Source organism: Engystomops pustulosus, chromosome 9, assembly GCF_040894005.1.
Source record: "Engystomops pustulosus chromosome 9, aEngPut4.maternal, whole genome shotgun sequence".
Taxonomy (NCBI): Eukaryota; Metazoa; Chordata; class Amphibia; order Anura; family Leptodactylidae; genus Engystomops; species Engystomops pustulosus.
In genome coordinates this window covers 26,996,642-27,009,197 of record NC_092419.1, presented here as the reverse complement: position 1 = coordinate 27,009,197, position 12,556 = coordinate 26,996,642, and the positions used below count along the sequence as shown (strand labels likewise).

At 44.3% G+C, this 12,556-nt stretch overlaps 1 protein-coding gene across 1 annotated transcript in view; it reads left to right on the top strand.

Annotated features, from left to right (window-relative positions):
- Positions 1 to 7,237: 7,237 nt before the first annotated feature.
- The window catches only part of DDR1 (discoidin domain receptor tyrosine kinase 1), a 40,601-nt gene continuing 35,282 nt past the window's right edge, over positions 7,238 to 12,556 (top strand). Inside the window, exon 1 of the mRNA XM_072125762.1 lies at positions 7,238 to 7,487. The gene's annotated coding sequence lies outside the window, so the exon portion shown is untranslated. The remainder of the gene's footprint in view (positions 7,488 to 12,556) is intronic.

The following is a 12,556-nucleotide window of genomic DNA, read 5'->3' as shown; positions in this document are numbered from 1 at the left end:
TCCACAGTCTAGGTTTTCTTCTGTTAGACCTTTGTTGACCATTGTTGATCCTTGGAAGAATCCTTGATCCTCTAGTGACCATTATTTAAACCAGTACATATTTATATTCATTTTTTCTTGATTTTTCTTCAAGCTCCATATTGGAAGTAAAATATTCTGTCTGGATGTCATCTACCATGTTGTATCTAGTGGCACTGTCTTCTCATCCTATCCTTTTCCTGACCTAGGCTTAATGAATCCGTGACTTGTATTCTCTTATTCTTTCTAGGTAATTTCTTGATTTCATATGATCGGCTTGTCAGGTCTAGTTAGTTCTATATTACTACCGTAATTGCATAATGGTGACCTTGGTCTGTAAATCCGCACTAGTGACACATGCCTTCATTTCTAGCAACCTACATTACCTGTCAGTGTTGGATTTTTGAAATATGACTCAGGGCGTTTATGTCATGTCCATTCTTCTAGGGATTTCAATAAAGCCCTTGGGGTGAGATAGAAACTTACTCCATAGCCCCAGTACCCTGTATATCTTCCTCTATATTCTCTCATTCTGCTCCTTCTTACTTCGCCGCCTCTCCTCTCTGCAGACTTCTATGTACCGTATTTTCCGGGCTATTAGGCGCACCGGACTATAAGGCGCATTAGTAGTCAGCGCCTTATATATGGAATAATTCCATATATAAGGCGCACCGGACTATAAGGCGCAGGGTCCGGGGGCGTGGCAGGGAAACGGAGCGGAGACCGACCCCGTAAGAGGTGAACGGTCTCCGGGGAAGGGGGTCGGTTCAGGTGGAGGAGGGCAGCGAACTACTTACATAGGTCCCCGCTACCGGAGACAGCAGATCTCCAGCGGGAACTGCAGACCGACGCGGCAGAAGTTGGTTCGCGCTATGGCGCTGGAGATCTGCGGTCTCTGGTCTCCGGTAGCGGGGACCTATGTAAGTAGGGTCCGCTGCTCTCCTCCATACTTAGGGCGCACCGGACTATAAGGCGCACTTTGGATTTCTAAGGAAATCCTAGGTTTTTATGTGCGCATAGTCCGGAAAATACGGTAATCTAATAATTTTGTGATCTTTCTACATCTTTCTTCAGTAGATTTAGTTTGTGAATTACCGCTTTTTGCCAGGCTGCAGCTGTACTTGAAAGTTAAACCACAGCAAGTATGGGTGTAGGCCGGCAATTAGCAATAATTTACATGTGATTACTGGAACCCATTAAGACTGACCGAGCCGGCTCTTAATTAGGAATAGATTTGTTGCTAACAAAATAACCATATATAATGCTTTCTATTCAGTATTATCACTGGGCTGCGTCCAGGTCTGAACTGGCAAACAGATCTTCTCTCTGTTCTTGCTCATTATAACGCCACGCCGTACCTACCTTGTGCCATAACTAGACTATGCTACATATACAGGCAGTCCCCGGGTTACATACAAGATAGGGTCTGGAGGTTTGTTCTTAAGTTGAATTTGTATGTAAGTCGAAACTGTATATTTTATAATGGAAGTTCTAGACAATTTTTTTTCTTTTGCCCCAGTGACAATTGGAGTTTCAAAATTTTTGGTGTAATTGGACCAAGAATTATCAATAAAGCTTCATTACAGACACCTTACAGCTGATCATTGCAGTCTGGGACTATAGTAAAGCATCCAGAGAGCTTCACCAGAGGTCACAGGGGGCAGAGGGGTCCGTCTGTAACTATGGGTTGTCTGTAAGTCGGGTGTCCTTAAGTAGGGGACCGCCTGTACACACGATGGGGCACATTTACTAATAACAGTGCAGTCTCTACTATGTGCAGTTTGCCTGTGTAGTGTACAGGGGGCGCCAGATTCAGGATTTGGGGCGCCCCTTATGTATGAATCTGGTGCCCCCTGCACTGCTCCGACAGGGTGCACTCCTTTTTTTTGGTGCACCTTTAACATAGGCCGTGGACACAATTCATGCGGACTTTGCATGCGGACTGAGCACCGGAACGCCCCTTTAGTGTAGAAATTCATGTACATACATACATATAGTATACAGTATATACACTTATATGATATCCATAAACAAAAATTAGCCGTAAAAGGTGATTTGGAAATATTGAATTCCAGCTGCTGATAAGTCACATTAGAGAATCTGCATTACAGAAAAAGCTTTTCGTAGTAGAGGGTTTGTTACATTTGCGTTCCAGCTATTCTTTTCATTTATTCTGTGTCTGCTCTGGATCCATCGCCTCAACGGTGGCTCCTCGCAGCCTCTTGTGGGCAGGCTGAGAACTGCAGTTGAGAAATAAACTGATCTCTGTAGGTCTCATTTTCATTAATAATAATTAATTCCTTCATTTATATAGCACCTACAGATTACGCAGCGCTGCACAGAGCTTTCCAATTTGGTCCTGTCCCCATTGGGGCTCACAATCTAATCAACCAACCAGTGAGTTCATTATTTCTAAACATAACAATATCAAGCGTGAAACCCCTCTCACCATTGTCTGAAATCACACTAAGGAGGTTTTTGTGCCTGTAAACTTGTGAGCCCCTATTTTTTTTAACTAGAGACCGACTGTACATAATAAAGATTTTCCAGGGACAGATGAGAGAGGAGGGCAGCCCCCATAAATTATGATACTAGCTTCCTGTGAAACTTCACTCTATATAATGCCCCCTTCTCTGTAACCCCTCTGTATAATGCCCCCTTCTCTGTAACCCCTCTGTATAATGCCCCCTTCTCTGTAACCCCTCTGTATAATGCCCCCTTCTCTGTAACCCCTCTGTATAATGCACTCTTGTCTGTACCCCTTCTGTATAATGCCCTCCTTTCTGTTCCTCCTTCTGTATAATACCCTCTTGTCTCCACCCCCTCTGCATAATGTTCTCTTTTCTGTTGGCCCTCATTTAATCCAATCTTGATGACATGTCTTCTGGCGAATGGTATTTGACACCTATAGCAGGGTGTCTGGTAAGACTATACAATTCAGCCCACAGGTCGCCCTCCTTTCAGTGTTGCCGGGCACCATCTCCTCCATCAAAAAAGGCCTCCTTCGCCGTTTTCTCGCGGCTGCGAGGACAGTGATCCCTCGACACTGGAAGAGCCCTCACCCACCCACGGCTGTGGAGTGGATACAGGAGCTCCGTTACATACGAAGGATGGAGGAGCTGGTGGGCGAGGATATGCCAGACGAGTAAAACAGCCACGGTGTAGACCCCCTGGGAGGAATACCAGCTAACCCCTGCCTTTCAGGATCTTTTTGCTTAGAATAATAAGATTTTTACTTGAAATCGTAACCTTTCAGGACCCTTGCATTGAAAATACTAGGCGGTACGCTCAGTGCGTATGGCCAAAGAATGACTCAGAAGTAGAGATGAGCGAGTATACTCGTCTGAGCTTGATGCTTGTTCAAGTATTAGCATACTCGAAACGACTCGCGTGTCGAACGGCGGAGGAGCGGAACGTGGGCTGGAGGGCTGAAACGAAACGGAGCGGAGCGGAGGCTGGATCAGGCATGCAGGAGCGGAGGCTGAAGTGGAGCAGAGCGGGGGCTGGAGTGGGCATGGGGGTGCGGAGCGGGGCCGGAGCGGGCATGGAGGAGAGGAGCGGGGGCTGAAGTGGAGGCTGGAGTGGAGCGGGCTGGAGCAGGACCAACAGCACAGAAAGAACACAGTGAAGAACACATTGCAGATGTTCCGTACATCTGCTAACCTATCGGAAGACACGCGTGCAGAACGGTGTTCTTCACAATAGTATATGAAGAACATTGGGGGTCATTTACTAAGGGCCCGATTCGCGTTTTCCCGACGTGTTACCCAAATATTTCCGATTTGTGCCGATTTTCCATGAATTACCCCGGGATTTTGGCGCACGCGATTGGATTGTGGTGCATCGGCGCTGGCACGCACGCGACAGAAATCGGGAGGCGTGGCCGAACGAAAACCTGACGGAATCGGAAAAACCGCCACATTTTTTTAACAAAAAGTGTTGTGGGACTCACGCTTACCTTCACTTGGTCCGGCTTGGTGAAGATCAGTGCATTCCGGGGAACTTCCGCGCAGCAGCACCACCTGGTGGACGTCGGAGAAACTGCCTTAGTGAATTCCGGCCGGACCCGAATCCACCGCAGAGAATGCGCCGCTGGATCGCGAATGGACCGGGTAAGTAAATGTGCCCCATTATGTGTGAAGAACACATTGCAGATGTTTGGAAACATCTGCAATATGTTCTTCACACATATTGTTCCTCATATACTATTGTGAAGAACACCATTCAGCGCGCGTGTCTTCCGATAAGTTAGCAGATGTACAGAAACATCTGCAATGTGTTCTTCTTCAGTGTTCTTTCAATGTGTTTTTTCAGTGACAAATGCTCGAGTCTCCCATTGACTTCAATGGGGTTCGTTATTCGATACGAGCACTCCAGCATCGGGAAAAGTTCGACCCGAGTAACGAGCACTCGAGCATTTTAGTGCTCACTCATCTCTACTCAGAGGCCATCCTTAACCCTAGCCCCCCCCCCTGCTCTTTCTTACTCATCTATGTCTTGTGTTGTCTGTCCCCTGTTTTTATTTTTGTCTTGTTCTATCACTGAAAAGGGTGGGCAGACCCCTGCGGTCATCACATTATGATCTTCGCCTCAGTGTGATCTCACAGTCTGCCGTCACACCGCTATATGATATTGGATGTATCTTGATGCTGGGGTCCTGCGAGACCACCCATCATGCCTTGAAAATTCTGTTTGTAGCTGTTGTTTTTTATTTTCACCAATAAATGTGGATTGAACATAATCTTGATGACATCACCATGGATGATGCGTAACTTATGTAGTCAATTTATTGCCTGGTCACTTTCCAGAAGATCTGTCAGGGAATAAGATGTGGTTATTTCAAGTACCACAACTCTTATTATCTTTAGGCTGCACATAGATCACTACCATAACTGTGTTACGTCTCCATCAGAGAAATATCTCTCCAGTATGTTGTTGGCCGACAACCAGCAGCCGGAGGAGACAAAACGAGTCCAACGTGCAGCCAATAGGAGCCCGACCACTGCTCCCGCCTAGTGTGAAATTCCTGACGGTCAGCTCCGGGCCTTGGCCTGTCTGTAGAGTGTGAGGTTTCCTGGCACAGCAGGGATCCAGGTATGAAAGATACTGAAGTAAATTGGGAAACGCCACTTCCACATGAATCTCCCTTGTGCCAGTCTCCTCCAGCGGGGGAGTCTGATCCAAAAATATCTCCATATACTAATTTTAAGGCATGACTGTCTGTGTATTCATTCTGTGACATGAACCGGGGCTCAGGCCCCTCCATTTGGGGTTGGAGGGTACACACAAGGAAGATAAATCCTTGAAATGATGCAGATTCTCTCGTACTATCTACAATACATGAAACAACGTGCATGAGACACTCATATTCACTTCTGTGGGGTAAACTTTGGATTTTCCTAAAACTATACACAGGTCTTTACACTATAAACAGACTTTGAGGTTGATGTCTGGCTGTGGTTGCAACTGACAATGACTGCAAATGGAGGTTGCACGGCATATTAGCTTCTTGGTTCCTTGGTCCCATCTAGGAGATAGATCTTAATAGCCTTAAAATCGGTTTGTACCTCTGGGGTCCAGTATTAGGTTAGAACCTGTGCCCACAGGAGGATCATCTGGAGGGCCACTGCCACATCGTTTTTTTAGAATGGAGATGCTCATTACTTAATGGAAACTTAGTAACGGGCATCTCCATTCTCAAGTCCAGTGTGGTACTGGCCCACCAGATGATCCTCCACCAGATGATCCACAAACTCTAGCCCGATCACTCATGGACTTCAGTGGAGAGTGGCTGTGAACACATGGTTGCTTTCCCATAAAGGAATAGATATCCTAAATTTTGGATGTGCCAGTGCTCAGATGTGGCCATTCTTGATGGGCAAGTAATAGAGTTGCACGATCCTGGTGGAAAATTGAGCCTATTTAATCAAAATGTGCATGGTTCCTATACACCAAGCAGTAGAGATGCTTATATTTGGAGGTGCCTGCTCATGATGGCCAATGAAAATTGATGACATTTTGATATATTGACCAAGTTTTTTTTAGATATTCTCTATTGCTTTCAACAGACTGTGACACAAGGATTGGACATCCTCATTTTTGGAGGTGCCAGTGGTTGGACCGCTGCTGTTTAGACTCAATGGGGCACGTTTACTTACCCGGCCGCTGAAGTTCACTGAAATTGCATTGTCTGTTCGGCTATTCACTAAGTTTGTGCATCTGAAATTATGAATGTGTCGTTTCCCTGCTCAGGTTCGACAGAGTTCACCATCTTTTTTGTGGTGCATCTTAAACATAGTCGTGCGACACAATTTAAAAGTTAAATACCGCGCTCTGTCCGAATCAGTCGGACTGTCCGATATCACGCTCCTTAAATTGTGTCGCATGGAAGCCGATGCTGCAGCGCAACAATCCAAGTGTACACACTTCTTAAATACCTGTGCAAGCCGTTTTAGCCCCGAAAAAGATGCACAGTTCGACAAAAGTGGCTGAGTGGTTAGCACTACAACCTTGCAGCACTGGGGTCCTGGGTTCAAATCCCTCCTAGGTCAGCAAAGAGTTTGTATGTTCTCTCTGTGTTTGCGTGGGTTTGCTCCCACACTCCAAAACATACTGGTAGGTTGATTAGATTGTGAGCCCCATTGGGGACAAGTACCAATTTGGCATGTTCTGTGCTGCGCTACGTAATCTGTAGGCACTATATAAATAAAGGAATTATTATTATTATTATTATTAAAGAGTGCCGCGGCCCGTAGTAAATGGGCCCAATGGGTTGCAAAGATTAACTTTCATTCCAGATTAGTATACTGTTGTGTGAGAAAGGGGTGATTGATTTTAGTAGCTCGTATTATCTGGTAGGTCACATACCTCTACGCTGGAATCTGTGGAACCCTCCCGATACCTGTCCCGTGATGTCAGTGTCTGTCAGTCTGTCTGTCGCTGGTCACTGCCTGTGTCACTATCGCTGGAAGTCTATGTCAGGCTGAGTTATAGCAACAGGTGGTGGGAAGGAGGGGGGAGCACAGAGACACAGAGACTGAGGAGGGGGAATTCATTTGGGAAGTGGGAGAGCGAGGAGAGGCCTGTGAAGAACACTGGCTGCTACAGAAAATAGCAAGAGGTCTGAGTTGTTTGGGGGAGATGCAATCCGGGACTGGGCAGAGGACACAACACTCCACTGGATGCATCAAAAGTACAATTGTTTTGTAGTAGTAGTAGTAATAACACTACAGAAGTTCTTGAAGTTGACGGACCGTATAGACCGAACGCTATGGAAATGTATAGAGTGAACTTGGGACCTGTGCACTGATCTCTCTTCTACCACTGGCCTCCATTTGGGAACATTTGGATCATCTACCATCTGACCAAGACCCTAGAAGACATCAACTTCTTCATATCGACTGGTCATCAAATCTTACGAATTCCCATATATATTGACAGCAGAAAAGGATTTTGATACATTATAGATTGTAAGTAAATGTAATGTATATGTATTGTAATTAATATATCGGTATAGTTGCCTTGTAACACGTGTTGTTGTCCCATGTGCGTCACTAGTGTCATCTTTACTATGTAGGCACGTGGAAAGCTTGGTTTAGGGGGCACCAGCTAAATTTCACGTTAGTTTCTTAAGATCTCATTCCACGACTCAAACTATATGATGACTGTGATAATGCGTTTCACTTTGGTGCGTTTCGATGCCAGTGTAATACATGGCTGGGGCACGTTGTAGTTTACGGCCCCCCCCCCCCCCCCCCTCCTGACTGCAATGTCAGTTGCCGGAGTAATAGACTGATAGACTGGACTACGAAACCAGTCTGCAGGGGGCAGCAATGGGGTAGTAGTGGTAACTATTCACATAATAGACTTACAATAGGACATGATGTATTATAAAGCATTGGATAGATAAAATATAACATCTAAAATCATAACCAAACTTGAAACTCTCGTGAACATGGGATATTAATGGGGCCTTATACATAGGAAACTAAAATCTAAAATAAAAAAATTAATCAACTCAACATAGCACAGTGAAAAGACGCTGGTATATGGTGACGAACTGCACAGCTGTGTTAGTTTGCCATGGTCAGGATAGACTTTTAGCGCCTAGATGTGAAGCGGACCATTTCTGTTCACTGACAGCAAGCTGAGATCTTGCAAATAGCGAGGAACTGAACTGCATTCTAATGTTACAAAAGCAATCAATGGATAGTATTTTGTCGTATTTACTAATACTTCATATTGACGGAAAGTGAAAGTAGTGGTCATTCAACTAAATATTCAATATGCAGAATGTTTACATCCGGCCACAACCAATAATGAAGTGAGGGGTCAGTGTTAAAGGAGCGCTCTAGTAAAATGTGATATGTTGTGCTAATGTCTAATGCAGGCCTCAGTGGGCGGGGCATGACACAGGGGCGTCTTCTCCTTCAATGATTCTGCTCCGCCCCTCATACATACAGCAAAGTCGACTTGGTGTGCTTTCCATTAAAAAAAGAAAAAAAAAAGATATTTTTTAAAATGAAAACATAAAACATTTATTTGAATAAAAAGAAAAGTTGTGAATTATTACAGTTTTGCAGATTTTTGATGGTAGTTGGGGGTGAGGAATTGGGTGTGGTTAGTCTAGTAAATTGATGTTAAATGGATTTATCAAATATAACTCTTTAAATACCGGCGGTGGACGCCATTTTTCGGAGGATTGGTGCTCCCAGTGACATCAGGTGGCAATCCTCTGGAAAATGGCGGCATGCATTTGCTGCCGACATCCAAAATCCAGCAGTGAATGCCAGGGCTTGCATTTGGTACCCAAACTCCAACAAAACCTATGGGTACTGGTTTGTCCGTTCTCGAACCTTAATGTCTCCGCTTACCCCTAAATATAGCATCACAGTACAGAACCGTTTGATGAGATAAATGTTCAATTGATCAAAAATTGTTCAGCTTTTTTGTAAATTTGGGGGAAATTTTCATGTCTATTGTATTTAGCTAAACTGACTAAATTCCAGTAATGTCTCCCCATTCATTAACTTTAAGAAAATGTTATAATCTTTTGCTCGTGCACACATTTCTTCTCCGTAGAGTTGATTTCTTCTGGTTGCCAATGGAAACAGACAACAGCTTATCTCCCATGTGTTGTCAGACCTATCATCTCCCATAATTTACTTCTCTCTGGTAACAGGAAGGAAGGGAACATAGTGTGGTTTTTGCAGTCTTTTTGGGGTCCACAAAGTTCAGCGCCAGTGGTTCATTCACATTTCATGGTCATGCACTGGATTTTGGCAAACTTTTTTGAAAATGCTTCAAAAACTGAAAATGTCTGAAAATTGTGGTAAAAAAAATGTAAAATTATTATTAAGTCAGTGTAATGACAGCCCTGCTCCGCTACCCTGATACTATTAAAAATACAGTTTTTACAGAAATTTTACCAAAATGTGGTTGACTTTAAGAAATGGTGAAAAGCTAATTACATTTTACTAAATACATAAATTTTACTTTAAAGCCCCTATAACTATTCCCCCGACCATTTGTCCCTTTAATTCTGCTTTGTAGACGTATCATATTGTACTTAATCTAATCAATGGGCGGCTCATAGTAGAGGAATGTCCCCTCGTTAGTGGGCGCTGATGTGTAAATGCTTGTGACTTTGTCTCCTTCAGATTTCGGCAATGCTGTGACTATGAGGTCATGTCTTCTTCCATTAAACCACATTATTGTGACTCCGTCCAGTAATACAGAGCGGCCTTAGCTGACTCGTCTCCAAGGCAAGGTCTGGCTAATATACTTTATCATGTGGGTGCTGACTTTCCAGTTGGTCATACTGGCACCGTGTGCCCGTGTTCTAGGCTGATTACCATTCTAGATCAAATACCATTCTAGTTTTTGTCTGTGATTTTTTTCCCCTTGCTGTGCCTGTTGCACCTTATTTATGAAATGTGGGTGCACAATTTGGGAGCAACTTTGAAATCCGGACATTTTTCTTGCGCTTCTAGATTTCCGACACATTTGAGCTTCAAAATGCTTGTCTACGGAGATCTAATTCACCTCCATGATTGTGGAGACAACGCAATTCATTAACCTCTTGGTCCAGAATCTAACATCACAGGGAAGATTTTAGCATAATTTGTGTGCCAAAAACAGGCCCTGCTCCCCAATTTGTAAATGCCACCCATAATGTGTATGCTTTGTTGAAGGCCTCCTAGGATCAGAGTGCTATTGCTTTGATTCACCAGTGTCAGTGTGCTATTGTACTAGGTCCACAAATTACAGAATGGTACATTGTGACTAGCTGAGAACAAGGGTACACTGTGACAAGTGGACCGAATACTATGTGTACACTGTGACTAGTGGACCTAGAACAATGGTACACTGTGATAAGTGCACCTACAACAATGGTACACTGTGGCTAGTGGACCTAGAACAATGGTACACTCTGGCTAATGGACCTAGAACAATGGTACACTGTGACTAGTGGACCTAGAACAATGGTACACTGTGATAAGTGCACCTAGAACAATGGTACACTGTGACTAGTGGACCTAGAACAATGGTACACTGTGACTAGTGGACCTAGAACAATGGTACACTGTGACTAGTGGACCTAGAACAATGGTACACTGTGACTAGTGGACCTAGAACAATGGTACACTCTGGCTAACGGACCTAGAACAATGGTACACTCTGGCTAATGGACCTAGAACAATGGTACACTTTGGCTAATGGACCTAGAACAATGGTACACTTTGGCTAATGGACCTAGAACAATGGTACACTCTGGCTAATGGACCTAGAACAATGGTACACTGTGACTAGTGGACCTAGAGCACACTGAGACCTACAATAATGCTATACCCAGTATCACATTGTTGTCCACCCTCTAGTCTCCTTGTGGTATTGTTCTAGGTATACTAGTCTTAGCTTGCTAATATTCTTCATCCTCTAATTTTACTGTGCCGTTGTTCTAGGTTCACTGGTTACAGTGTGTAATTGTTCTAGGTCCAGTGTACAATTGTTCTAAGTCCACTAGTTTCAGCGTACCATTGTCCTGGGTCTACTAGTCTCAGTGTGGTTTTGCACTAGTTCCACTAGTCTCAATGTGCCATTCCTCTAGGTGCACAAGTCTCAGCGTTCAATTGTTTTTCACGCTCTAGTCTTAAGGTAAATTAGTTCTAGGTCCACTAGTCCCAGTGTACAATTGTTATAGATCCACTAGTCTTAGTGTGCCATTGTTCTAGGACCACTAGTCCCAGTGTACCATTTTCTAGGTCCACTAGTCCCATTATACCACTGTTCTAGGTCCACTAGTTCCAGTATACCACTGTTCTAGGTCCACTAGTCCCAGTATACCACTGTTCTAGGTCAACTAGTCTTATTATGCATTGTTCTCTGTACCTTTTTTCTCGGTCAACCAAGCAAAGTGTGGTATCGTTCTAGGTCCACTAGACCCATTGTGCCATTGTTCTCGAACTATTACAATCAGCATTCCTACGTTCTAGATACAGTATATCTTAACTCCAGGTACACCAGCCATTATTTTGAGACTCTCTGTTTTTATTGGGCCACTTTCTAAATGACCATATCTTGTTTGTACACCAGTGTCCATGTGCCAATCCCTTGGCTTCTTAATCCTCAATTGGGAATCTGACAATCCAATGTGCACACATAGGGTGTTTGTGTAGCTTTGTGGTATGTGTAGGTGTTGTGATAATGAAAATCCTGCTTGTGGACTAAAGCTCGGATGTAGGGACCATGAGGTGGGGCGGAGTAATGCAATACATAGAAATGAGGGGATTAATATATCCTTGAATCTTCTATTACTTGGGAATAATCCTGGGTACAATCCCCCTGCACGCTTTGTTATCTCAGGCCAAGGCCGTAACTTTCTCACATGCTCTCCTAGTCTATCCCTTTCTTTTCCGGCTCATCACCCATCTTGCCACTTGTTGTTTCCATGCTCCCCCCTATGCGGTTGCCTGCATCTTGTGTTCCCTCAATGTCTCTTTCTCTGTCTCACAATCGCCCCATTGTTCTTGCTGATTCCTTTATTCCGGGCAGCTGTCCCTCCATCACGCCCCCTTACACACCGAGCAGCTGATCTACACCCCATCCCCCTCATCGCCCACATAGCATCCCCTAGTATACATGGGCATCTGCTCCTCCTGACATTCTACCTCAGGTACCAGGCCCTGACCCTCGGCAGTTTAGCATTTTCCAGATTTTCTTGAACAAAAGTTTTGGCTTGGTAACTAAACGAATCAAAACAAAGAAGCAAAGTCACCCATGCACGTAACTACGTATCCTTAGGCCTTAGGCCTGAGGCCTAGCAATAGAAGAGGCCGAGGATGCAGTTGTACCCAGAACTAGAGTTGTCACCTTTGCAACTCAAAATTGCTGCAATAACGGAGGGCAGGACTGAAAAATACTGACCACAATTGGTGCCCCTTAACCCCTTAGTTTCCCACGCATAAAAATACCAAAGTCTGATGGGGTCAGCAAATAATAATAATCTTTATTTATATAGCCACATCAAATTCCGTAG